The sequence below is a fragment of the Muntiacus reevesi genome, chromosome 7 (genome assembly GCF_963930625.1).
Source record: "Muntiacus reevesi chromosome 7, mMunRee1.1, whole genome shotgun sequence".
Classification (NCBI taxonomy): domain Eukaryota; kingdom Metazoa; phylum Chordata; class Mammalia; order Artiodactyla; family Cervidae; genus Muntiacus; species Muntiacus reevesi.
Genome location: NC_089255.1, coordinates 6144363 through 6172327, shown reverse-complemented (window position 1 = coordinate 6172327; position 27965 = coordinate 6144363). Strand labels below are relative to the sequence as shown.

The 27965-nt window shown below is 43.4% G+C and overlaps 1 long non-coding RNA gene across 2 annotated transcripts; it reads right to left on the bottom strand.

The window, feature by feature from the left end:
• Positions 1-229: 229 nt before the first annotated feature.
• On the bottom strand, positions 230-27965 carry LOC136172250 (uncharacterized). 2 transcript variants are annotated; one of them, XR_010663986.1, is made up of 3 exons: positions 27828-27965; positions 5289-5676; positions 230-1505 (listed from the first exon to the last, which is right to left on the bottom strand). It is a non-coding gene; the product is annotated as an uncharacterized lncRNA (long non-coding RNA). The 2 variants fall into 2 exon arrangements; XR_010663987.1 differs by having other exon boundaries at positions 230-1201.

Below are 27965 nucleotides of genomic sequence, written 5' to 3'. Positions count from 1 at the left end.
CCGTGGATGGAATGGGTACACACCGGGGCAGGTCTGGCACACAATTTGTGGGAAAACCATGAAGCATCCTATGAGGGAACTCATCTGGGGCTGACCTAGGACAAAGCCTATAGCGAATACACGATACCTATGTGTGGAATGAACAATAATGAATAAATTCACCTCTGGTTCCAGCAATGGGGCCCCCATTATGCAGCACTCTCCTCTAGGCTGGAGCATGTACGGTTTATTAACTTGTTCTCTACTGTGAAAGATAGTGCTGACAGATAGAGATAGCTCTCCGTTGTTCCTACATCAGTCATAGTACAACCCACATTCCTCTCAGAAGATGAACCATACTGAGGCAAGGAAAAAATATAAAAGCTTCAGTTGTCCTTACTCAAAGTCCCTTGATTTTGCAGACTGGATGACTTGCTTTTCCTTAGAAAATAGAAAAGGGAATTATCCTTCAGTATCTCAAAAATGATGTCTTGATTTCATCATTGACCCTCCATTTTTGCTCTAGCGGAGCTAAAAAATGGCAGCAGAAGACTTCCTTCTTTCCAAACAGGCAATTTGTCATGTCTACCAAGATAGGTGATAGATGGTGGGTGAACACTCGTGTGCATTCCTTTGTCTAAGTGAGTGCTGCCACCTCAGGGTTTTTCACTATAATTTGAAGTGTATTAGTGTCCTCCAAAGAAACAGAACAAATAGGATAGATAGATAGACAGATGTATGAAGATATTTATGAAAAGGATTGTCTCAGGCACCTGTCTGTTCAGTTCAGTGACTCAGTCGTGTCTGACTCTTTGTGACCCCATGGACTGTAGCATGCCAGGCTTCCTTGTCCTTCGTCATCTCCTGGAGCTTGCTCAAACTCATGTCCATCGAGCTGGTAATGCCATCCAACCCTCTCATCTTCTGTCATCCCCTTCTTCTCCTGCCTTCAATCTTTCCCAGCATCAGGGTCTTTTCCAGTGAATCAGTTTCTCAGCTCAGGAGGCCAACAAGAAATCCCATTATCTATGGTCTGCAAGCTGGAGAAACAAGAGAGCTAGTGGCATAACTCAGTCTGAGTCCAAATGCCGAGTCACTGATGGAATTCCCAGTCTAAGGTTAAAGGCCTGGAAACCAGGGGCCACCAATGTAAGTGTCAGAGTCCAAAAGTCCAAGAACCAAGGACTTTGAGTTTCAAGGGCAAGAGAAGATGACTTCCCAGCTAAAAAGAAAGGGAGAGAATTCACTCTTCCATCACTTTTTGTTCCATTCAGGCCCCAACAGATTATCTGATGCCCACCTATATTGGTGAGGGTGGAGGTCTTCCCTCAGTCAAAAAATCAAAAGCTAGTCTCCCAAACACACGTTCACAGTCACACCCAGAAATAATGTTACACCAGCTATCTGGACAATCTTTAGCCCAATCAAGTTGACATATAAAATTAACCATCTTTAGCAGAGAGCTGAAAGTAGGATGAGCTGATTAGGAATTGTCTGGGTGAGCAGAGTTCTGAAATTCCATGCCCCTGAAATTAAAAATAATTCCACAATGAGGTTAAATCGAGAGGAAAAGTCCCTTCCAATTTGGTCAAGGCTCTAAAACACCTTTTGGGCCCTCATGGGTCATTGGTTACCACCCCTGGGAAATGCTATGCTTAGTGGCAGCAAGTGCCCCCAAAGAATGCAGCCTGGCATGCCTGGCAAAAGCTGCGCTAACTGACAAAGCAGGCATGGTGCGTCAGCAGAAGCAGAGCCATTTCTTCACTTGTATATGTGAGTCTCTGTGAGACACCCTGAGAGCTTCAAGAAACCTCTTCAGGTAAAGGAGAATTTCTCTATATGAAACTCTTAGCAACTGGGGGCAGCTTACCCCTGGAGTCCTATCTGTAGGGTTTCTATGAACCCTTTTGTATCCACAGCTGACAGGACTTGGTGAAATTCAAGCTACTGCCATCAAGCAGTTTGGAACTGAAATGCTGCAGGGTAAGCTTCTGTTCTGGCAGAAGAATTCCACTACCATTCACCAGCATGGGATCTTTGGGAAGTTATGAATCCTCTTGGATTTGCTCCTCTCTATTTTGGGAGTCATCCTCCATTCTGTGATGAGACTCATGAAATCTTTGGTTTAAATAAGTGAAGAGGACTAGAGACAGTAGATTCAACCTCACCCCAGGCAGCTGCCACATTGACTGTGGACTGACATTGACATAGGGCTGAGCTCTGCTGTGCATTCACTCATGGCTTCTGAACAATAATGAACAATGGGCTTTTTACTGAAGTCAAAGAAGGAGATGAACACTGGCTTTATCACTCATTGCACAGGGCATGTGTGCATTGCGTCTGACTCTTTGGGACCCTGTGAACCGTAGCCCGCTAGGCTCCTCTGTCCATGTGATTCTCCAGGCAAGAACAGTGGAGTGGGTTGCCCTGCCCTCCTCCAGGGATCTTACTGACCCAGGGATTGAACCCTCCTCTCTTATGTCTCCTAAAATGGCACGCGGGTTCTTTACCACTAGTGTCACCTGAGAAACCCCCTCATTGCACAGAAGATGACCTCAAGCTGCTCCACCCAATGTTTCCCATTCTCCCCAAGATTTCTCTGCTCATGCTGTCAAGGGAGTCTTCTGCAGGACAGCTTCCCCTCCCAACTTTCTTTTCTCTTTCCACAAGAATCTGGCCCAAACTTGTTTCACTCCCAGTGAGTTTACTAAAACCTCTTTTACAAAGTTAGTCTGAGCAGGTCTGCTGCTAAACAAAATACCATGTGGAACAAAAATATCATGTGGAACTAAAGCCCCTGGCACATAGCAAATGTTCAATAAATAGGCTCTACTTCCCCCTCCTCCTTGATACTCTTTGGATGTGAAATGAGGAAGGCATGGGCATCAGAAGTAATGTAACAAAATAGGAAATGCTACTGAGTTAGCCTCCCCATTTTGAGGTCACAGAAGTCAGCACCAAAAAACTATGGGTTTGTGTACTCAGGAGCATTGGAGAGTCAGAGAAAACAGTAGAATTATAGCCAGACCTGGCCCTGTCGCGTCCATCTGAGTGATCTTGTGAGACTGTGTTTACAACCCAGGACAACAAGTTTCTCATCTGAAACTGAGTGAGATTAAGGGTAAAAGATAAAGGACAATAACTCATTTTGATGTTGTGAAGCTTAAAAGTGGTGGTGGGTGGGAAAGCATGCAGTAAACTGGATGCAGATTGAGGTTGGCTTCATGATTTCACATCCTCCATTAGGAATTAGAATGCCAAATTTAATAGTTACAGCCTTCTGAAGAGATCTAAATTTAACACCTGGTCTTGACATTTATGAATCACACACCTTTGGATAAATGACCTTATCTCTCTGAGCCTCAGTCTCTTTATGTGTAAAAGGATGGTAGGGAGGATGGAATGGGAGTGGGTGAGCAGAATGAGGATAATTGCTGCTCTAAGTTTATTCTAAGAATTGAATGAAATATGGAGATGAATATGAAGACTAAGCATAAGGCCTCTTCCTTTCAGGCAGAATGGCTTCAGTTTAATAAACCCGGCTCTGTGTGTGTGTGTGTGTGTGTCTGTGTGTCTGTGTGTGTCTGTGTGTGTGTGTGTGTCTGTGTGTCTGTGTGTGTGTGTGTCTGTGTGCGTGTGTGTGTGTGTTCAGTTGGGTCTGACTCCCAGGCTCCTCTGTACATGGGGTTTTTCAGGCAAGAGTACTGGAGTGGGTTGCCATTTCCTACTCCAGGGAATCTTCCCGACCCAGGGATTGAACCCACGTCTCTTGTGCCTCCTATACTGGCAGGCAGATTCTTTACTACTAACCCACCTAGGAAGCCAATGCCTGGTTGAGGGACAGCCATATTTACACTTCACCAAACTAAGAAGGTTTTTCACTCTGTCAGCTTCTTTTAAATTTCAGGAATTTGGTTAATTCTCTCTCTCTCTCTCAATTTATTTTAAATTTTACTCTATTGTTATAAAATAATGAAAACTCATTTTGGGAAATTTGAAACAAAAACAAATCATCCATTATAATCCAACTGCTTATTCAGTTAATGTTTATCAGTTCTCTCCCATGAATCCAGCTCTTATGCACCACAGTGCTACACAAGACAGAGAGGCCAGACAGGTCTCTGCTCTCTGGAGCTGACTTTCAAGCTGAGAAACAATCATCAACAATAAATAAACAAGAGAATATTAAGTAGTGATGTGCTGTGATGAAAATAAAACAGAGAAATGTGGCACCTCTCACAGCTGCCAGAGACCCAGCCACTCTAGATGAAGGAGTCAGGAAAGATCTTCTTGGAAGGGGTAGTGTTTGATCTGAGACCCGAATGAAGAGAGGGAAATTCTGCGAAAAATCTGGGAAAAGAGGGCTTGAGGCAGAGGATGCGGCAAAGGCCAGTGTCCTACAAGGGAAAGAGCGTGATGTGTAGGAAAACCATAAAAAGGCGCACGGACCTGGATTGTATTGAGCATATGGACAAAGATGTGGGAGGAAGTTAGAGTAGAGGTAGGGACTAGATTAGAGCAAGCCTTGTGGGCTTTAGAAAGAGACATGGGTTTGATTCAGCACAAACAGTGGCCACTGGGATGGTCACACATCTACAACATCCCACCAAGGAGGCAAAACCGTAAGGAGGCAAGAGTGGAAGAGGAAACCCAGCAGAAAAACTAGTGCAATAGTCCAGGCAGAGGGTAGATGTGGCCTGGATGGTAGTGGAGCTGGAGGAGAAGGAGAGACATAGGCAGGCTGGAATGTGTCTGGGAGGAAGAGTCAGGATTGCTGATGGATTGGTTGTGGGGGTTCAGGGAACAGGGAGAATCAGCCTTGGCATCCAGTTCTGAGCTAAGCAACCTGCTTGGTGGGGAGGCCAGAAAGAGGCATATTTGTCAGGAATGGGAGGACGGAGGGCAACTGGGAGAAGGAATCAGGAGGTCTAACCTGACAATGCTACTTTTAGAATGCCAATTAAACACCCAAGTGGACATTTCAGAGATGCAGGGGGTGTTTGAGTGTCAAGTTCAAGGATGCACAGAGACCAGAGATATGAAATTGGGAGTCATTGTCATGTGACTGACCCTGAGGGAAAGAGTGTGTGTGAAGAAAAGAGGGCCCCCCCAAAGGGCCTTGTGGTCTCCCAGCTTTGAGAGATGGAGGAGGAGAGAAGGAAGGAGCTGAAAAGATACTGAAAATGAGTCACCCTTGAATGAGGAGGGGATCCCAGGAGAGTGTGCAGTCATAGAAGCCAGGAAAGAAAGGAGAAGGGAGGAAATGAGTCAGATGCCTAAAGAAACTAAGGCAAACACAAGGAACTGACCATTGCCTTGGGCAACATGGAAGGGCCACCAGTGGCCTGGGCAGTTGTATGCTCCCTGTTCCATCGAAAGCAAGCATTTGAGCTCACAGGTCAGCTCCTAAGTATGGGCTGTGGATGCTGTCCCGGGGCACCCAGCCCTTTTCTGCAAACCGCTGCAGAGAGAAGTGGTCTCAGGAAAGCCTCATGAGCTCTCACACATGCATGGACTGTCACCATCGTGGGTCCTTACGTCACTGCTCCCACATGAGCCCCACGCTATGGGACCTTCTGCAGTTTTCTAAGCCTGTTGGGAAGAATCAGGCTGACTCAGAAAAGGCGTTTACTTATTTCTGGCTGAAGTTATATTTCCGTATGAAATTCCAAGACTTTCTTGAAGGTTGTCCATTTACTGGGAAAAAAAAAAAAAAAAAAAAAACAACAACATACAATGAATATTTCCCCAGAGATCCCGAACTCAGGCATCCTGTTTCTATTTGTGATCTGCCAGCAACATCATACAGGTTTTCAAAGCTTGGAGGTTAAATAACTGAATCTGATTCTAAGAAGTTATTAACTTGGGAAAACATTAGAATTGAACTTCTTGGAAGCACTTAATATGTAAATGCTGATACAGAATCTTGATTTTGTAATCATAACAGAGTGTGTTTCTGTGAATCATGTGAAGTTGTGAAATCTGCAGCCCATGAAAGTCAGTTGCATTAACTAAAACTACTAATATCAGATATTGGACCATAAATACTTTCTCTCTGAGAAAAAATTAAGTGCCTAAAACTTAGGAAAAGGGTATTTTTCTGTAGCCATGGTAACAAGTGGCCATGGGAGTGATTTAAAATCTGTTCAATTAATCAATAATAACTTGCTCCAGTGAATCTGCTTTTGCAAACAGTGAGCCTCTTGCTTCTGAAATTCAGTCAAACTAGGACAAACTCAAGTCAGAACACCATGTCTTCGAGTGAAACCTATCAACAATGATCAATTTCAAGTAACTATACTTTTATAAACAAAATCAACTGAAACAAGTTTTATAAAAGTCAACCAACCCCATTTTTTCTTTTTTACTTTGTTTTTTGTTTTTTAGTTTTTTGAGAAATGTCCAAAGTTTTCCACAGTGACTGCAACCAGTTTACATTTCCACCAACAATGTACAAGGATTCTCTCTTCTCCACATTCTCCCCATTATTTGTTATCTGTGTTCTTGTTAATGATAGCCATTCTGACAGGTATGAAGTGATATGCCATTATGGTATATACTCCAAAAAAACCAGAAACACTAATTCAAAAAGTTACAGGCACCCCAGTGTTCATAGCAGCACAATTTATAATGTCCAAGTCATGGAACCAACCTAAGCGTCCATTAGCATATGAACAGATAAAGAAGGTGTGGTCTATATGTATATATACATAATATTAGTGCATCATATTATTATGGGTATGTATACATAAAATGTATATACTATATATGTATATACTCTCATAATGTATACATATAATGGAATGCATATATGTAATGGAATACTACTCAATCATAAAAAAGAGTGGAATTGTGCCATTTGAGGCAACATGGACAGACTCGGAGGGTATTATGCTAAGTGAAATAAGTCAGACAGAGACAGGTAAATACTGTATGATATAATTTGTATGGAGAATATAAAAGACACAGCAAACTAGTGAAAAGAACAAAACAGAAGCAAACTCACATTTACGGGAAACAAACCAGTGGTTACCACTGCGGAGAGGGAATGGGGAGGGGCAAGATAGGGATAAGGGATTAAGAGGTACAAACTATTATGTGTAAAATATGTAAAAATAAAACTACTATGTTCAAAATATTATGTTTAAAATAAAATAGGTACAAACTGTTATGAATAAGAGGCAAAACTATTATGTATAAGCTACAATGAAAAAAGAAAATTACAGCATCACTAATTATTAGAGAAATGCAAGTCAAAACTACAGTGAGGTATCACCTCATACCAGTGAGAATGGCCATAGTCAAAAAGTCTACAAACAGTACATTCTGGAGAGGGTGTGGAGAAAAGGTAACACTCCAACACTGTTGCTGGGAATGTAAGTTGCTACAGTCACTGTGGAGAACATTATAGAGGTTCCTTAAAAAACTAAAAATAGAACTGCCATATGACCCAGCAATTCCACTCCTAGGCACATACTCAGAGAAAATCACACTTCAAGAGATACATGCACCTCAATGTTCATGGCAGCACTATTCACAATAGCCAGGACATGGAAGCGGTGTAAATGTCCATGACCGGAGGAACAGATAAAGAAGAGGTGCATATATGCAACAGAATGATACTCAGCCATGAAAAGGACAAAGTAATGCCATTTGCAGTAACATGGACGGACCTAGAGATTGTCGTACTGAGTGAAGTAAGTCAGACACATCAGACACAGAAAGACAGATATCATTTGCTATCACTCACGTGTGGAATCTAAAAAAAACAGGTACAAGTGAACTTATTTACAAAATGGAAGTAGAGTCATGGATGTAGCAAACACGGTTATCGGGGGTAAGGCAGGGGACGGATACACTGGGAGATGGGGACTGATATATACACACTACTATGGCTCTTCCCTGGTGCCTCAGACAGTAAAGAATCTGTCTGCAATGCAGGAGACCTGGCTTTGATCCCTGGGTCAGGAAGATCCCCTGGAGAAGGGAATGGCTACCCACTCCAGTATTCTTGCCTGAAGAATTCCATGGACAGAGGAGCCTGGAAGGCTATATATAGTCCTTGGGGTTGCAAAGAGTCAGACAAGACTGAACAACTAACACACACAGGATATTATACAAAGTAAATAACTAATAAGAACCTGCTGTGTAGCGCAGGAAATTGTACTCAATACGCTGTAATGGCCAATATGGGAAAAGAATCTAAAAGGAGAGGGTGTATGTATAGGTGTAACTGATTCACTTTGCTGCATGCCTGAAACGGATGCAACGTTGTAAATCAACTAGATTCCAATACATTTTCTTAGGGATCGCAGAAATAAAATGTTCTAAGGATACAGTGTACAGCACACAGTCAATAACTATAAATGAAATATAACCTGTAAAAATTATGAGTCACTATATTGGACACCTGTAACTTACATAATACTGCGCATCAACTGTGTGAAAAAGTGCAAGTGTTAGTCACCAGTCGTGGGTTGAACCCAGCTCACCTATACTGCAGGCAAATTATTTACCGTCTGAACCACCAGCAAACTATATTTAGATTTAAAAAAAAGAGTCAACCAATCTCTTCAATACATGCTTCCCCAAAGCCTTATACAAAATCAGTAGTCTGCTCTGCTCAGAGAACTTCCTGACCAGGATGGCTGCCCTTCTGCAGTAAGCAATACATTCAGCTTTGACTTTTCATGTCAGGTACTGAGTGATAGTCTCACCAGCATATGATCCTTCCCTGTTTAAATGTTGCTGTTGTTCAGTCGCTCAGGCATGTCTGACTCTTTGCAACCCCTTGGACTGCAGCACATCAGGCTTCCCTGTCCTTCACCATCTCCTGGAGCTTGCTCAACTCATATCCACTGAGCTGGTGATGCCATCCAACCGTCTCATCCTCTGTCATCCCCTTCTCCTCCCGCCTTCAATCTTTCCCAGCATCAGTCTTTTCCAATGAGTCAGTTCTTCCCATCAGGAAGCCAAAATGCTATAGTTTCAGCTTCAGCATCAGTCCTTCCAATGAACACCCAGGACTGATCTCCTTTAGGATGGACTGGTTGGATCTCCTTGCAGTCCAAGGGTCTCTCAAGAGTCTTCGCCAACACCACAGTTTGAAGGCATCAGTTCTTTGACGCTCAACCTTTTTTATTGTCCAGCTCTCACATCCATACATGACTACAGAAAAAACCACAGTTTTGACTACATGGACCTTTGTGGACAAAGTAATGTGTCTGCCTTTTAATATGCTGTCTAGGTTTGTCATAGTTTTTCTTCCAAGGAGCAAGTGTCTTTTAATTTCATGGCTGACGTCACCATCTGCAGCGATTCTGGAGCCCAAGAAAATAAAGTCTGTCACTGTTTCCATTGTTTCCCCATCTATTTGCCCTGGAGTGAAGGGACCAGATGCCATGATCTTCGTTTTTTGAATGCTGAGTTTTAAATGTTGGGAAGATCAATTAATTCAGCTATCCATCAAACCTTTCTTTATTGTCTCTTTAGCTGCCTGAACTGTGCTCGGTGATGGGGACACAAAGAAAAATGGTATTCAGTTCCTTTCCTAGAGGAACTCTCATACCAGGAAACACATGAAATTCAGTGTAATAACCACAGTGCCAGAAAGTCAATCAAGGGTTACAGTAGCCGAGAGGAAGAAGTAAGAAACTGTTTCGGAGAGGAAGGCCAGGAAAGCAATCCAAAGATGATGTTCAGCTTGAGGTTTCAATACTCATGAATTTTCCAGATAAAGGTCAGGGAGGATGTGTTCCAGGTGGAGGGAACACCATGGGCAAAATCCTGGAGACAGGAGATTCCAGACTGCTATGGGGAGGAGTAATGTGCACATGAACATTCTTGGGAAAGAGAGATGAGCAGGGAGGGGCCAGGTCTGTAAAGGGCCCCCATGCTCTATCTGGGAGCTTGGTTTAACCTCATTTACCTCAGTCTTCCCACTGATAAAATAGAATTATATAGCACTACCTACCTCTCACACGTGGTGTGAAGATTAAATAAAATAAGGGATATGAATATAAGTATTTGGAACACCGTATACTTCCAGGCAAGAATAGACATGATTTTGATTAAACTTTGTCCTAAAGACTTCAGGGCACAAGGGAACGAATTGATGCCAAGATTATGTTTGTGTTTTAAGAGCTCTCAGAGTCATTGTAGTGAAGCTAGAAAGAATTGTGAACAATTTTCTTTTGAAATATTCAGGAAAAAATAATAAGTGCAGCTAAATAGTTGCTGAGCTTTACCTGAGTACCAGGCATGTCTTCCTCTGATAACGTGCATGACGTGCTGTGACTGGTTAATTCCAACAGCCCTGCAGGGTCAGTGCTGCTATCATCCCCATTCAAGCGACAGATTCTTTGCAAGTGGAGCCTCCAAGGGAGCTCCAAACCAATGTGATAACCTGAGTTTGGAGATAGTCTGTGTTTTCCCAGCTTGTGCTAGAAAATGCACTGGCTTCACTTTGCATTCTATAAAGTTCAGCTGACATTTTCTCCATAGCAAGACTTCCTCAGTGAAGGAATATTACTGTGATTGACAGGCTGGTACAAACTCCTTATCTAGCCACGGGGGCAACACTGTGAGTAGCAGTGGATGAAAGAGATCAGGGCCAGTGGAACACTCATTTACTCATTTGTTCAAGATCACATGCTACTGAGCCTCGTTGTCACAGGATGTCATTCCTGCTCTTACAGAGCTCCTAGCAATGACAGCTAATGCATGTGAAGTACCAGCTATCTGCCAGGTACTGCTCTAAGCACTGTTTCCAAAGACTCACTTAATACTCCTGACAAATGTATGAGGAAGGTAATATTATTACAGCCATTTCACAGAGACAAAACTGAAGCAAAGTTGTCTTGCCAAAGTCACACGGTAAATAGCAAAGCTGGGATTTGAACCCAGAGAGTGTAGCTCCAGTAACTATACTCTGAACAACAGCTGCACCAGGTCGTAGTCTAGGGTAGCAGCTCCTAAACTGTGGTCTGAAATCCATGGCCATCTATCCCACCTACTGGAGCTTGTGCCAGGAAGTGTACCAGATCAACTGTGCACATTGTTCAGGGCAGTGGACATATTCTCCATAGCAAGACTTTCTCAACAAAAGCAGTATTATTGTGACCGGCATTCTGGTGCAAATTCCTTATCCAATCACAGGTCAGTGCTAAGTAGCAGTGGATGAAGGGATACACCCATCACCATGCTGATGAATTTGTAACTGTTATTAAGATCAGTCTCAGAAGAGAAAAAGGCGGGAAACTGGGAAATAGTGCAACAGGGTAGCCCTTTTGTCCTTGGAGCAGGACAGGGGGCGTCATAAAGCATCCCAGAGACCCGTGGGATGGAGAAAACTTCCGTAGGTCGAAGCACAGGGATGGAGGGTGATGGGGAAGGACGGTGCAGGCGGAGGGGAGGGCACTTGTGAGTCTGTTATGGAGAAGACTCTGGCAGGTTTGAGGACCACAGAAAAAATCTGGGAGTTCCTAGATTTGTTCTACCTTTAATGGGAGGCAGGCGTTAATAGAAGCAGAACTGATTCCTCCCTTGCTAGTGATGCAATATGTTTTTTCACCTCACTTTGGAATAGGATGTCTCTTGTCATGAGGCCTTGGCAGAATATGTCCATTTCAAAAGAAAGATACCTAAAATATCACGAGAATTTGCTGGGGCAGGAGACTGGAGTCAGGGATGTCTTTCCAGAGAAGGGGATGTTGGAGATAGCTCTTGAAGGATAAATATGAACTTACGAAGTGGAGAATGAGAGAAAGGCCATTCCTGATGGCAGGAAACACATGTGCAAAGGCAGAGAGGCGTGAGGAGAGCTTGGCATTTAGCCAGATTATAGTAGAATAAAGAGGACCTGAGGCAAACCCAAGTTAACTCAAAGCTAGACTGATGACTCTGGCTATGTATGTGAGCAGCTCAACTAGGCCAGTTGTTCCTGAAGCCAGTGGCTGTCCAGCTTTAGAAAATGTAACAGTCCCCAAAGAGCTTCTTAGACATGCAGACCCTCAGGTCTCCCAGCAGAAGCTGACTCAGGAGGCCCGGGATGGGACCCAGGATCCTGGCACAGGTGGTCTGTGGGCCCCCCACCCTATGCAGCACACAGGGCCTAGCATACAGCTGGTGTTCAGCAAAGGTAAGGTTCCAGGTAATGAACGTGTTAGTCACTCAGTCGGGTCCAACTCTTTGCGACCCCATGGACTGTGTACCCCACCAGGCTCCTCTGTCCATGAAATTCTCCAGGCAAGAATACTGGAGTGGGTTGTCATTCCCTTCTCCAGGGGATCGTCCCGTCCCAGGGATCAAACCCGGATCTCCTGCATTGCAGGCAGATTCTTTACCATCTGAGCCACCAGGGAAGCCTGAGTAATGAATGAAGGAGTACAATTAATCCACTTCTATGCAGCTTGCCCCACAAGAATGCTCCCAGAAGTAACACAAGGCTGCCTAAAACATCTCTACCCGTTTCACAACACAGGTGGATTTCACACAATCCACCTCACAGAGGATTCTGCATAGAAGTAAAGGGCTCAGAGACATCCGCCCAACCTGGGAACATTAGTCAGATCTGATGAGAGTGGTGCAGGCAGAAAGCCTCCCCAAGGACAAATCCTATGGTTATTTTAAGGTTCTCTGCATCGTCACTGTGGCAGTCAGAAGGAGCTGGGAAAAGCTGAAAGAAAACCACTTGCGATTCTTTGCAAAAAGCAATATGGTCCCCGATTTGACACCAAGCTAGGAAAACAGCACAGGGCTTTGGCGTCAAATATCCCTGGGTTTTAGTCCTAGCAAGTCACACATCTCTGACCTCAGTGTCTTCAACTGTGAAATGGGAATCACATTCCTGGGAGGATTGCTGTGTGAATTCATTGAGAGGCGGGGGTTACAATTGCTTAGACACCTGCCACCAGCAGAGGAAGTGATGGGGGGTCAGCCACCATCACCTCACTTGGGCAGAGATGCGAAGGCAGGCAGGGGAGTGGGGAGAAGGGAAGGCTTGAGACTATTTCTGACTGGAAGCTGTTGGCATAGGGAGGCTGGAGGCGGGCTAACTAACCTGAGGTCCCTGAGATGATGTTTTGGGGAGCATATTTGGTGTTCTCTGGTTGGTTCTGAGCTGGAAGCAGGCTCTAAAAATAGGGAAGCTCAGAGTCACTGATCAAGTCCTGACTGTTCTGGGGAGATCGCTAGAGGCACTTTGGTTTGGCTCCTCGGATGCTGCAGAGGCCGGGGGTGTGCACTCTACAGCCCTGGTCTGGCCCATCTGCATGTTCACGATCACCGAGCATTTACGGCACAGACATTGCCTGAGGGCATCGGCCGTACTCCAGGCACTGCGCACTCCGCTGTGAGCAGGACGGGTCAGCCCTCCTGCTCTCCCGGGGTTTCTCACAGGCTCCCCTGCGTCGGGCTGAGCGGGTCACTTCCATAGCCCTGGGGACCCACCACCTCTGTCCGAGCACCACCTCCTCTTTCAAAGCCGTGGTGCCCGCCATGGCGGGGGATCGATTTATTCAAACTTCCTGCTTCTTGAGGTTCTGAGTATTCTTCCAGTGGTCCCAGGCCCCACGTTAGTCCCCTGGCCGGGCCTCAGCCAAGAGCAGGCTCTCTGCGCCCTGCTGAGCAGCAGAGCGCCTCCGTCCTTAGTGTCAGGGATGCACGAACGCCCACCGTCGCCCGTCAGGCGGGGCAGACCCTTCCTGCTTCGTTGTCCCAGCGGCCATCCGTCTTGTCCCCTGCTGCCGCCGCCCTGAGCAAGGGCTGTGGCCACAAGGGGGACCCCTGCTTGCTCCCGGGGCCCGTGGAGGCCTGGCACCCACGCCTGTGCTGAGTCAGCACTCGGGGAGGAGAGTCGGTGGGCTCAGTGCCCCTGTTACGAAGCACATGCTCCTCCCTCCCAGGAAGCCGAACGCCTCCGCCAACTGCTCTGCTCAGCGACGTCTGCACGCGCTTCTCCCGCCGCTCCTCTCTTTGCTGCTCCTTCCTTTCTCTCTTCCCTCTCTCCTCCAGTTTCTTTCAGTAATAGTAGTAGCGACAGGAGCTACTCTGCCTCAAGCAACTCTCATGTCATGCTGTCAGCTGGGCCCTAGGAATCCTAGATTTATGTCCACTTTCTGTCAAGCCTATGTGACTTGTCTTTTTAGTACTGAGATGGTAAGTAACAAAGCAGAATATTTTTTTAAAAATCAAATGTATTTGGCCTCCTGTGACCACAAAAAGAAAAGTGAGGTTTTGCCAATCTTTTTATTTTGTTGTTGTTCAGTCGCTACATCATGTTTGACTCTTTGAGACCCCATGGACTGCAGCACACCAGGCTTCCCTGTTCTTCACTATCTCCCAGAGCTTAATAAAACTCATTTGCATTGAGTCAGTGATTCCATCCAATCATCTTATCCTCCGTAGCCCCCTTTACCTGCCCTCAAACTTTCCCAGTATCAGGGCCTTTTCCAATGAGTCAACTCTTCAAATCAGGTGGCCAAACTATGGCGCTTCAGCTTCAGCATCACTGCTTTCAATGAATATTCAGAGAGACACATACAGACTAAAAGTGAAGGGCTGGAAAAAAATATTTCACGCAAACGGAGACTAAGAGAAAGCAGGAGTTGCAATACTCATATCAGATAAAATAGACTTTCAAATAAAGGATGTGAAAAGAGACAAAGAAGGACACTACATAATGATCAAAGGATCAATCCAAGAAGAAGATATAACAATTATAAATATATATGCACCCAACATAGGAGCACCGCAATATGTACGGCAAACGCTAATGAGTATGAAAGAGGAAATTAATAGTAACACAATAATAGTGGGAGACTTTAATACCCCACTCACAACTATGGATAGATCAACTAAACAGAAAATTAACAAGGAAACACAAACCTTAAATGACACAATGGACCTGCTAGACCTAATTGATATCTATAGGACATTTCACTCCAAAACAATTAACTTCACCTTTTTCTCAAGTGCACACGGAACCTTCTCCAGAATAGATCACATCCTGGGCCATAAATCTGGTCTTGGAAAATTCAAAAAAATTGAAATCATTCCAGTCATCTTTTCTGACCACAGTGCAGTAAAATTAGATCTCAATTACAGGAAAAAAATTGTTAAAAATTCAAACATATGGAGGCTAAATAACACGCTTCTGAATAACCAACAAATCATAGAAGAATCAAAAAAGAAATCAAAGTATGTATAGAAATGAATGAAAATGAAAACACAACAACCCCAAACCTATGGGACACTGTAAAAGCAGTGCTAAGGGGAAGGTTCATAGCATTACTGGCTTACATCAAGAAACAAGAAAAAAGCCAAATAAATAACCTAACTCTATACCTAAAGCAATTAGAGAAGGAAGAAATGAAGAACCCCAGGGTTAGCAGAAGGAAAGAAATCTTAAAAATTAGGGCAGAAATAAATGCAAAAGAAACTAAAGAGACCATAGCAAAAATCAACAAAGCTAAAAGCTGGTTTTTTGAAAAAATAAACAAAATTGACAAACCATTAGCAAGACTCATTAAGAAACAAAGAGAGAAGAACCAAATTAACAAAATTAGAAATGAAAATGGAGAGATCACAACAGACAACACTGAAATACAAAGGATCATAAGAGACTACTACCAGCAGCTCTATGCCAATAAAATGGACAACTTGGATGAAATGGACAAATTCTTAGACAAGTATAACTTTCCAAAATTGAACCAGGAAGAAATAGAAGATCTTAACAGAACCATCACAAGCAAGGAAATTGAAACTGTAATCAAAAATCTTCCAAAAAACAGAAGCCCAGGACCTGATGGCTTCACGGCTGAATTCTACCAAAAATTTAGAGAAGAGCTAACACCTATCTTACTCAAACTCTTCCAGAAAATTGCAGAAGAAGGTAAACTTCCAAACTCATTCTATGAGGCCACCATCACCCTAATTCCAAAACCAGACAAAGATGCCACAAAAAAAGAAAACTACAGGCCAATATCACTGATGAACATAGATGCAAAAATCCTTAACAAAATTCTAGCAAACAGAATCCAGCAACATATTAAAAAAAATCATACACCATGACCAAGTGGACTTTATCCCAGGAATGCAAGAATTCTTTAATATCCGCAAATCAATCAACGTAATACACCACATTAACAAATTGGAAGATAAAAACCATATGATTATCTCAATAGATGCAGAGAAAGCCTTTGACAAAATTCAACACTCATTTATGATTAAAACTCTCCAGAAAGCAGGAATAGAAGGAAGATACCTCAACATAATAAAAGCTATATATGACAAACCCACAGCAAGCATCACCCTCAATGGTGAAAAATTGAAAGCATTTCCTCTGAAATCAGGAACAAGACAAGGATGCCCACTCTCACCACTACTATTCAACATAGTGTTGGAAGTTTTGGCCACAGCAATCAGAGCAGAAAAAGACGTAAAAGGAATACAGATAGGAAAAGAAGAAGTGAAACTCTCGTTGTTTGCAGATGACATGATCCTCTACATAGAAAACCCTAAAGACTCTTCCAGAAAATTACTAGAGCTAATCAATGAATATAGTAAAGTTGCAGGATATAAAATTAACACACAGAAATCCCTTGCATTCCTATATACTAACAATGGAAAAACAGAAAGAGAAATTAAGGAAACAATACCATTCACCATTGCAACAAAAAGAATAAAATACTTAGGAGTATATCTACCTAAAGAAACAAAAGACCTATACATAGAAAACTATAAAACACTGATGAAAGAAATCAAAGAGGACACAAACAGATGGAGAAACATACAGTGTTCATGGATTGGAAGAATCAATATTGTCAAAATGGCTATTCTACCAAAAGCAATCTATAGATTCAATGCAATCCCTATCAAGCTACCAACGGTATTTTTCACAGAACTAGAACAAATAATTTCACAATTTGTATGGAAATACAAAAAACCTTGAATAGCCAAAGTAATCTTGAGAAAGAAGAATGGAACTGGAGGAATCAACCTGCCTGACTTCAGACTCTACTACAAAGCCACAGTCATCAAGACAGTGTGGTACTGGCACAAAGACAGAAATATAGACCAATGGAACAGAATAGAAAGCCTAGAGATAAATCCACGAACCTATGGACACCTTATCTTTGACAAAGGAGACAAGGATATACAATGGAAAAAAGACAATCTCTTTAACAAGTGGTGCTGGGAAAACTGGTCAACCACTTGTAAAAGAATGAGACTAGAACACTTTCTAACACCATACACAAAAATAAACTCAGAATGGATTAAAGATCTAAATGTAAGACCAGAAACTATAAAACTCCTAGAGGAGAACATAGGCAAAACACTCTCCGACATAAATCACAGCAAGATCTTCTATGACTCACCTCCCAGAATATTGGAAATAAAAGCAAAACTAAACAAATGGGATCTAATGAAACTTAAAAGCTTTTGCACTACAAAGGAAACTATAAGTAAGGTGAAAAGACAGCCCTCAGATTGGGAGAAAATAATAGCAAATGAGGAAACAGAAAAAGGATTAATCTCAATAATACACAAGCAACTCCTGAAGCTCAATTCCAGAAAAATAAATGACCCAATCAAAAAATGGGCCAAAGAACTAAATAGACATTTCTCCAAAGAAGACATACAGATGGCTAACAAACACATGAAAAGATGCTCCACATCACTCATTATCAGAGAAATGCAAATCAAAACCACAATGAGGTACCATTACACGCCAGGCAGGATGGCTGCTATCCAAAAGTCTACAAGCAATAAATGCTGGAGAGGGTGTGGAGAAAAGGGAACCCTCTTACACTGTTGGTGGGAATGCAAACTAGTACAGCCACTATGGAGAACAGTGTGGAGATTTCTTAAAAAACTGGAAATAGAACTGCCATATGACCCAGCAATACCACTTCTGGGCATACACACTGAGGAATCCAGATCTGAAAGAGACACGTGCACCCCAATGTTCATCGCAGCACTGTTTATAATAGCCAGGACATGGAAGCAACCTAGATGCCCATCAGCAGATGAATGGATAAGGAAGCTGTGGTACATATACACCATGGAATATTACTCAGCTGTTAAAAAGAATTCATTTGAATCAGTTCTAATGAGATGGATGAAACTGGAGCCCATTATACAGAGTGAAGTAAGCCAGAAAGATAAAGAACATTACAGCATACTAACACATATATATGGAATTTAGAAAGATGGTAATGATAACCCTATATGCAAAACAGAAAAAGAGACACAGAAGTACAGACTTTTGAACTCTATGGTAGAAGGTGAGGGTGGGATGTTTCGAAAGAACAGCATGTATATTATCTATGGTGAAACAGATCACCAGCCCAGGTGGGATGCATGAGTCAAGTGCTTGGGCCTGGTGCACTGGGAGGACCCAGAGGAATCGGGTGGAGAGGGAGGTGGGAGGGGGGATTGGGATGGGGAACACGTGTAACTCTATGGCTGATTCATATCAATCTATGACAAAACCCACTGAAAAATAAATAAATAAATAAAATATAAAAAAAAATAATAATAATAAAATCGATGGAACCCTACCTAGAAGTTAGAACTAGAACAGAAGGTAGTAAATATGAGAATTAAATTGTAATAATGTACATGGACAATTGGTAGCAAGAGATAGGTAATAGTGAATATTCAGGGTTGACTTCCTTTAGAATGGACTGGTTTGGTTTTCTTGCTGTCCAAGACTCTCAAGAGTCTTCTCCAGCACCACAGTTCGAAAGCATCAATTCTTTGGTACTCAGCCTTTATTTGGTCTCTCACATCCTTACACGACTACTGGAAAAACCATAGCTTTGACTAAATGAACATTTGTCAGCAAAGTGATGTCTCTGCTTTTAAATATGCTGTCTAGGTTTGCCATAGCTTTCCTTCCAAGGGTCTTAATTTCATGGCTGCAGAAACTGTCTGCAGTGATTTTGCAGCCAAAGAAAATAAAATCTGCCACTGTTTCCACCTTTTCCTCATTTGCCATTTTTATTTTAATAAATTTATATTTAGGGAGGGGCTGCCTTTACAGACTCACTTATTCAGCTTGACAGAAATGGTACTACAAGGCAACCATCAGTAGGAAATTTGTCTGTGTCCGTTTGTTCACAATTCAATAAACATTTCCTGGACTCCTACTCTGCGCTCATCTGCAAGCTAAGCTCAAAGACTCAAACTGGAAACCATCTCCATAGCTCAAGGCACTGGGGCTGACTGCAGCCTGGCGTGTTGGTGATTCGGGACCATCAGTCAGCCTGCTCCTGCCACACCAGGACTGGGCTGGATGAGGTGCAGCGTCCCCAACAGAAGCATTCCACACGGACAAGCGGACCTTCCCCCGGCTCCACTCTGCCCCACTCCCGGAAGTTCCATGAAGACAGGGCCACGGAATGGTTCATCTTTTAGCAGTGGGATCGCAGGAAATTTTGAATTAAAACAGGAAGAGAAACAAATCAGTCCAATGCTCCAGGGTGCCCAAACTCTGCCAGAGTGACCTCCCCCCAGAGGCACCACAGAGGCTGCTGTTGAGTGCCCTGGTGTCGGCGCCAACCTCCACGAGTTTGTCCTAGCTGGGGCTGCTGAGGACCACAGACTGGGTGACCTAAGCATCAGAAATGTATTCCTCACATTTCTGAACTTTGAGAAGTTCCAGACCCAGGAGCCAGCCGTCTCATTTCTAGGTGAGAGCTCCCCACTTGGCTTGTAGACACCCACCTTCTTGCTGTGTTCTTACATAGCAGAGAGACAGAGATCACGGGTGTCATGAGAGCTCTAATTCCATTCCTGAGGACGTCACTCACTGATCTAATCATCTCCCCTCCTCCAGACATCACTTTGGGGGTTAGAGCGTCAATGTGCAACTTCTGGGGGATGCAAGCGTGCAGCGCACTAGAGGTCCCGTCCTGGAGGCTGTCCCCTCCATGACCCACAGCTGATGTCCTGGTACGACTTCTGATCGGAGATGCCACTTCCAGCCACATCTCAGGAGTTCCTCCTCTCCTTGACAGCATCTCATTGGAAAAAATGAACCTTATTGCTTTCGCCATTGGTTTCTGATGAGTCGACCAGCCTGGTCAGCTGTCTCAGAACATTGACCCCAGGCTCACGGCAGGCTTCACATCAAGACACTCTCTCTGGAACTCACTTTGGGACTGTGGACCTTCTTAACAGAACACTCACGAAGAACCCTCTACCAGCACTCTCCAGATGGGCAAGAATTATCTCAAGTTAAACATAGTGGCCTTTCAAGATGTAAAACTTCCATTTGTTTCTAATTTCAAATTCCTCTGAAAAGCCCCAGAAATGGCACCAACAAAATTCAGGAAACAGAGCTTTAAGGAGCACCTAACTCAGAGGACTCACACACCTTTTGTTTGCAGAGGTGACAGACCACTCCTTATAATGTCCTTCAGTTGAATCAGCTAGAGGAGGGAGCACGGATGAAGAGTCCAGGCTAAGACTGACCTGGTGTGGATGTCTGCCCTACTGTATCCTCATGGGTGGCTTTGGGAATGCTACTTAACCTTCCTAAACCATAATGTCCTCATCTTTAATAGAGATAATATTATGGCATATACAGTATACTGGGCTTCCCTGGTGGCTCAGATGCATTCAGTGTATTACAGTATATATTACCCAGAGTTGATGCAATATCCAGGTTAAAATGAAATAAAGTGTGTAAAATGCTTGTGTTAAATGCTCAGTTGTGTCTGACTCTTTGTTGCCCCATGGACTGTGGCCTGCCAGGCTCCTCTGTCCACAGAATTCTCCAGGCAACAATACTGGAGTGGGTAGCCATCCCCTTCTTCAGGGAATCTTCCCAACCCAGGAATTGAACCTGGGTCTCTTGTACTGCAGGCAGACTCTTTACCATCTGAGCCATCAAGGGAGCCCATAAAACTTTCGGCACATGTTATATATACATCTTATCACAGTTTTGTTAAAAACTGGGGGAAAATAACCCTCTTAGCACAATGCTTGACTTATGGTTATATGTTCAACTAACCATTCAAGCAATGCTATCTGGATGGCCCGTTAAAGAGATTTTCATTTTTATTCCAGTGTTTCTCCTCCAAGAACTGCCTTCTGGGTGTTTACTTTCCAGAATAGGTGTCCATTAAGGGGATCATGCTTGGGGAAGGGAGAGAGGGTATACCTCTGAGGGCAGTTTGGGAAATGAGGAAGGGTCCCTTGCAGACTGAGCAAACCGTGGTGAGCAGTGAAGGAGCCTGGCAGCACCCCAGGATGTGGCAGGACCTCGCACTTCCCTATAGCAGCCTTGATTGATAGCTGAGGTTAAATTTCCCAGCAACCAGGTGGACGGAATTTCCAAGTTAGACTGAACATGACTTAAAGAAAATTTTTAAATGTGACTTTTTTTATTTGTAATTTTGTGTACTAACATGATGATAATGGTGATGGTGGGACAGTTAATGCGAAACTATTGTCCATTTTCCAAAAAAGTCTCAAAAATTGTGAAAAAGCATCAGAAAAGATTAGCTCCATGAAAGAAGGAGGAGGAGGAAAGAACTTAAAGTATATACAATAAAAGTAGGGGAGAAAAATAGCATGAATTAAGAGATTGCATCTCTAGGACTTTGCTTGTGCTAGTGTCCGGAAAACAATTTAAGTCAAGGTTTGTTTGTTATGAACAAACAAAAGTCTTGAGCTTTAATTAAAAATGATTATAAGACAGGCCCTGAAGCTAGGTGCAGCCACTCTCTCCACATGTTTGTATGTGCATGCATGCGTGCGTGTGTGTGTGTGTGTGTGTGTGTGTGTCTGGGCCCTAGGGTCTCTCACTCTGCTTTTCTCTTCACTCTCATTCTCCAGATTTTTCTGCAAGCCTTCTACTTATACATCAATGTAGAAATTCCCAGTGGACTGCCTCTGCATGGCAGCCTTGGCCCCAAGCTGACATGGCCTTGAAGGTCCAACGTTTTCTTCTCTCTGACCCAAGTTTTCAACTTCAAACTCCCAAGAAAGAGAATCTGATTGGCTCCATTCAGCCAACAGACTGTGTCCTGGGTCAGTTATCCTCCTTGGTCCAGTCAGCTGTGGCCAGGCAGAGACAGGTCAAGCGCTGTGGATCGCCGCTGCAGAGAGCCAGTCTAGAGGGGAAGGGTTGTGAGCTGAGCTGGGCAGGCACGTGTCCCAGTGTTTGTCCCTGCCTCTTTCACCCTTCACCCTGTGAGCATCCATGCACCTTTCAAGCCTTAGCCTATGGCTTTGTGAACTAGCCTCCACACCCCCTAGGGGAATCAGTTTCTCCCTCCTCAGATGCCTAGGAACAGGCTTTTATCACAATAACTACACATCTCTTCACAATCTTTTATTTACACAGCTGGTTTTGGCTCATGTATCTCAAGCACAAAACTCTTATCTCTAGTGTCAGGGCAAATAAGTGCTAATTGGCTGGTTGAAGAAATGGCATGACCATCAGTTTTACAGTTAAGAATATATTTTGGCCCACTTGAGAGGCCCCTAGGGGTTATACCATCATGGCCCAGGAAGAGGAAGTGGTTTGTTTATGCCTCTTAGAGATGCAGGGAGAGTTTAACCCAGGAATTATGACCCCGGACCTCTTAAGCCATTGATACCAGTCTTAATTTGAGCTTCCCAGGTGGCTCAGTGGTTAAAGAATCCACCTGCAATGCAGGAGACACAGGTTCGATCCCTGGCTTGGGAAGATCCCCTGGAGGAGGGCATGACAACCCACTGCAGTATTTTTACCAGGAGAATCCCAAGGACAGAGGAGCCTGGTGGGCTACAGTCTTTAGGGTCACTAGGAGTCGGACACAACTGAAGCGACAGAGCACACGTGAACGGGTCTTATTCTCTGGTGTAGATGTTGTCACAACCTCTCTGTTGTTTAATCTGGGAGAGATTTATTTTAATACCACTATTTGCCTTTTAAGGGGTTGTGGGAGAAATAATTAGTACTTATCCATTGTCTGGAAATGGCAGGTTATAAAATGTAGCAATCTAACTCAGTTTTCATTTTTAGATCTTTTATAGAACATGAAACTCTACTCTGCAATCATAGTAGAAAGGCTTTTCTTTGTCTGTTTATGTAAAGGTTTATTTTGAGCCTTTGATTTTGCAATCTAAAGAGTCATACTCTTTTGCATCTCCTAGAGTGTAAGCAAATCTAGATAGAGATTTTTGGCAGCTCAGTGTCTCCAGGCAAAACCACCTCTGATCTAGTCTCAGTCCACGTGGTTGTGGTAGGGGAGGGCCTGTGGTAGGAGGCATTCAGCGTCCTGACACCCTGCATGACCCAGGCCTGACCAAGGTGAACCTGCATCCCACTGGTCGAGGTGAGAACAGGGCACCGAGCTGGAAGATAGGAGCCAAGCTTGGGAATTTGCTGGAGCTTTCAGGAAAGTGCTGCTCTCCATTGGCTGTGGTTATTAAACCTACAACAGCTAGTGGTCACCTCTGTCATCACCTAAAAAGAGCCTGTCTGACACTTCCTAGAAAGCAGAGTCAAGAGATGGGGGCTGTCAGATACTGATGACAAGGAGGACCCGTGGTTAACACCTGTGCTACCCTGGGGACTTCCCAGTTATAATCAATTCCCTTTTTTGCTGAAACTCATCTGACCTGGGTTTCTGCCATTTACAACAATAAAAAAATCCTGCATAGCATATTAAGCATAATGATTATGATAATTGAAAATAAATAACATATTAAGCCAAACTCTTGATCTATTTTCTAAGCTTAAATTATATGGACTATATGAGCTAGGCAATAGTACCCATGTTCAAAGAATATATATTCCAATCAGGAAGACTAAACACAAACATATTTTTGAAAGATTCTTTCTTTGTTTTAATTCTTCATATAAGAAACATTTGCTCAATGCCTGGTCTGGGCCTTGCTCAGTGCTGTAAGCTAGTGATATACAGATGAATGGGCTTTCCAGGTCACTCAGTGGGTAAAGAATCTGCCTTCAATGCTGGAGATACAGGAGACGTGGGTTTGATCCCTGGCTCAGGAAGATCCCCTGGAGGAGGCGATACCAACCCACTCCAGCATTCTTGCCTGGAGAATCCCATGGACAGAGGAGCCTGGCGGGCTACGGTCCATGGGGTCACAAAGAGTTAGACACGTTTGAAGCGACTGAGTGTGCACGCACAGAGGAACACAGAAGGCAAGCCAGACTGGAGCTCTCTATTTTGCGGCTCTTTTCTGACGCCTGGACTTTGGATTCATGGCACTTATCACAATTTCAAATTGCTTATGTAATTATCACACTAATGACTAACTCTCCAATCAGTTTGGGGTTTCATATGGAACAGGGCCTTGTCTGTCTTTTATTCACCACTATGTCCCATGCCTGGCACTTGGTCACCCTCTGGGAGCTCACAGTCTGATGGCACAGCTAAACGGGCAGCTGTCACCCAGGGGGATACAGTCCCACCAGGGAATGAGGTGTACAAGGGTTGTAGGTCCCAGAAAGTAAGCCCAGCCACTTGTCTAGAGGAAGGACGGGGAACCCAGAGTTTTTTCTCAGAGGAAATAGCTCTTTGGATATGGAGGCATAGAACTGAAAGGAGGAATAGGACTTTTTTATTTTGTGGCTCCTGAATTGAGAAGGGTACTGTGGTAACATACTCTGTAGTCACTCCCACCATCCCCATGGCCTGGCATCCGTAGGAGGGCTTCTTCTAGACCCAAATGTGAGCTGGTCTTCTTGGCATAGAACCTGGCCATTCTCCCTTGGACATAGTCCACGAGGTTGTGGGCAGCCTCTAAGATGACCTTCTGTGATCTCCCACCCCCTGGGAACTTGAGCGTGTTTGGGTTGGGCTTTCTGTCACTTGCATCTAAAATATTCAAGATGAACATAAATATGTTGAGCATCCTTGTAGCCAAACATCCCAAATGTTCAAGGTCCCTTACTCCAGATAAAGGACAAAGGAAAAGCATCACTTATGAAGTCTTACTCTGTGTCCCTCTTTTGATTACCAATCTGGGAAATGAATCCCAAACTTACTTTGAGATAGAGTTTGGGGAAGGATCTGAAATGTATTCTGCTAAAACTTCGTTGAAGTTTTAACTTTTTTTCCTTATGGATAGCACTTAAGTCCTAATGTCAGGTCATCTAGATATCAACAGAAGCTTCCCAGCCCTTGAGATCTGAGAACATTCCCAAGTCTCACCAAGATTTTCACAATGTTAAGCATCTTCTTCCACATTTCTACACCTTCATATGAACTGTTATATCTACTGTTCTGTGAGTGTGAAATGCCTCTCCCTCTTTGCTGTCAAAACCCCATTTACCCCTCAAGATCCATTTCACATGTCATCTCCTCAGTGAAGTCTTCCTTGATTGTGAAAGCATGTTGTTTTTTCTCTGTTCCCAAGAGATTCTGAACATCCTCTCTTTGTACTTACTATATATTGTACATTTCTGTCTATGTCTCTGTCTCTCCTACAAGACTGTGAGCCCCTGAGAATCCACGAATCTGCCCCTCCTTATACCCCCAGTCATTAAGTCCTGGGATAAAGTAGCCACACAATAAATATTGTTAAATTATAATGGAAAAGCAGAGGAGCAGAGAAACTCTCCCACTGGGGCTTTTGTTTTTGTTTTTAAGGCAAGACTTCCAGGGTCATTAAAGTAGGCTATTTATCTCTCAGACCCTGGTGGTCATGACTCAGAGGCATTTTTAAGAAAAGTAGATAGCGTTTGCCTCGTCACTGGGGCTCCAGGAAAACCATGTAGGACAAATGAACAACAAAGCTGTATATATCTTAATAAACACACGTCTTTCTCAGGATGCAGGATCAGAACTGAGCTTCATGTCTTTCTCTGGATGTCTTGAGTAAGTGGATTTTACTGCCGTTTAATTCTGAGATGAATGTTTTGCATTCCAAAAGCATGTTGCAAGAAGCTCCACAATGAAATGATTAAAATTAAATGGGAAATCATTATACCCTCTCTTGTATTTTGCTAGATATTCAAAACACGGTCAATAGAAATCTAACTAGATTTAGAAAACTTTCTGTTTCATCATCACCTGCATTCATTTATTCACTCATCCATTCATTCTTCCTAATCGGTGTCTAATATGTGACATTCAAGATATACTTTAGTCTTTAAAATAAAATCTTCTCCCATTGCTGAATGTCTTGAAACACTTCTAAGTGAGTAATTTTCAAACACATTGGTAGAGAACAGTTCACATTTGAAAGTTTATTTTGATAAAATAGTCTCTATCACTACTCTTGCAGCCCATTTCTTTCCACCCAAGGCCATTAAAATGCCCAAATCTTCATTTCAGGTGAATGAAGCCAACTCTTGACTTCATTTAGAGTTAAGAGTTGTAAAGATTGGTGAGGCAATACTGAGAATTTAATAGGTTACAATCCATTTCACTAGCTTACTTCTCTGATTTTCATTCACTGTTCCCCTAATACCTCTATCACCAAATTCTGTCATAGGTCTCCCTGCTACTCCCACACTGCTTGAAAACCATAATAGCTTATTAGGTCCCATTCTTCTTCTCCTCCTTATCCTTCTTGCAGAAGCCAAAAGGAACAACACAGAAAGAACCCAGAAACAGAGACTGAGAAGTCTGACCAGTCTCATTGTGGCCACGGTTATAACTTTTGTTACTGCTGCTAACTATTGCTATTGACCACTGTTCTGTGCAGTTTGCTGCTCAGGGTGTGAGCCACAGGCCAGCAGCATCAGCATTCCTGGAAGGGATGTTAGAAATGCAGCATCTCAGCCCCATCTCACACCTGCCTAAAGTGTACTTTAAGAAGATCTGCAAGTGAGTCATAGGCACATTCCAAGATGAGAAGCAACATGTATCCACTACTGCGTTAAGTCCTTGTTGGCCCAGATCAACAGCATTGCAGTGGTGTCCAGATGGATGACCTCCATGATTACAGTTCCCTTAGCTCTTGTTCGCAGGCTCAGCCCTCACTTCCACTGGGCAGTTAAGGCTGCTTAGGGCTTTCCAAATATAGTTACGAGTTGTGCTAGAAGTCCAGGTCTCAGGCCCTTTGAGTTGGACTGAAGTCACTCACCCACCTGGAGATTCCCTTCCAGCCTAATGAGCTGTACCCCAGGCTTCTTATGTGCTTCCCCCTTGCGTCTCTCCATTGGAGAGCAAGAAGCTCTTGCTTCTGCTTGGTAGCTTGGCAAGGAGCTACCAAGAGAAAGGGGATTTCAGATTGTTTCTTCCTAGGAGGCTCCTTGGCCCCTATGCATATTTTTAATACTTCCTCCCAATGACCAGGCAAAATAATTTTGAAAAAGAAAAACAAAGTTGGAGGATTTGCACTATCTGATTTTACACTTAATGTAACACTACAAGGAACATAGTGGTGTGATTATGGCATAAGGATGGCTACATAGATCAATGAAACAGAAGAGAAAGTCCCAAAATAGATTAATGTCTATACAGAAATTGATTTTTTGACACAAGTCCAAAAATAATTCAGTGTGTGCAACTTGCAAGAACTCGCAGCTTATTATAAATGGGCTTATAATAAACCTGCCCTCCAAATATTGTGGATCTATGTCCTGTTCACAGATTGCTTCTTCTGATCATGGAGGTATACAGAGAGAAGTGGGCAGCATTATACCCGCTTCTGCAGTGCCATGAGCCCCTCCCCTTCTCTGAAGCATTTTCAGGTGATTTAAAGGGCCAGCACCCTCCCTTGTTTCAATTTTTCCCTTTTTTCTCCCTCAGGCAGGCACTAAAACCTAGGAAATTAAAAAGCAACTACATATATGGATAAATTAGAGAGTCACTAACTATTCCTAGGGAAAAGCAAAGATTCAGAATAAAAACCTAAGAAGACCTTACCTATATATCTCCAGCTGAGCCCCAGCATGGAGATGGTCTCCAACAGTCAGAAAGCAAAACAAAAACAAAAACCAGCAAACCCTGGGCAAAGGGAAAATCAGACTTCCAGAGTTACCACATTATTAGATTCAGATGTTC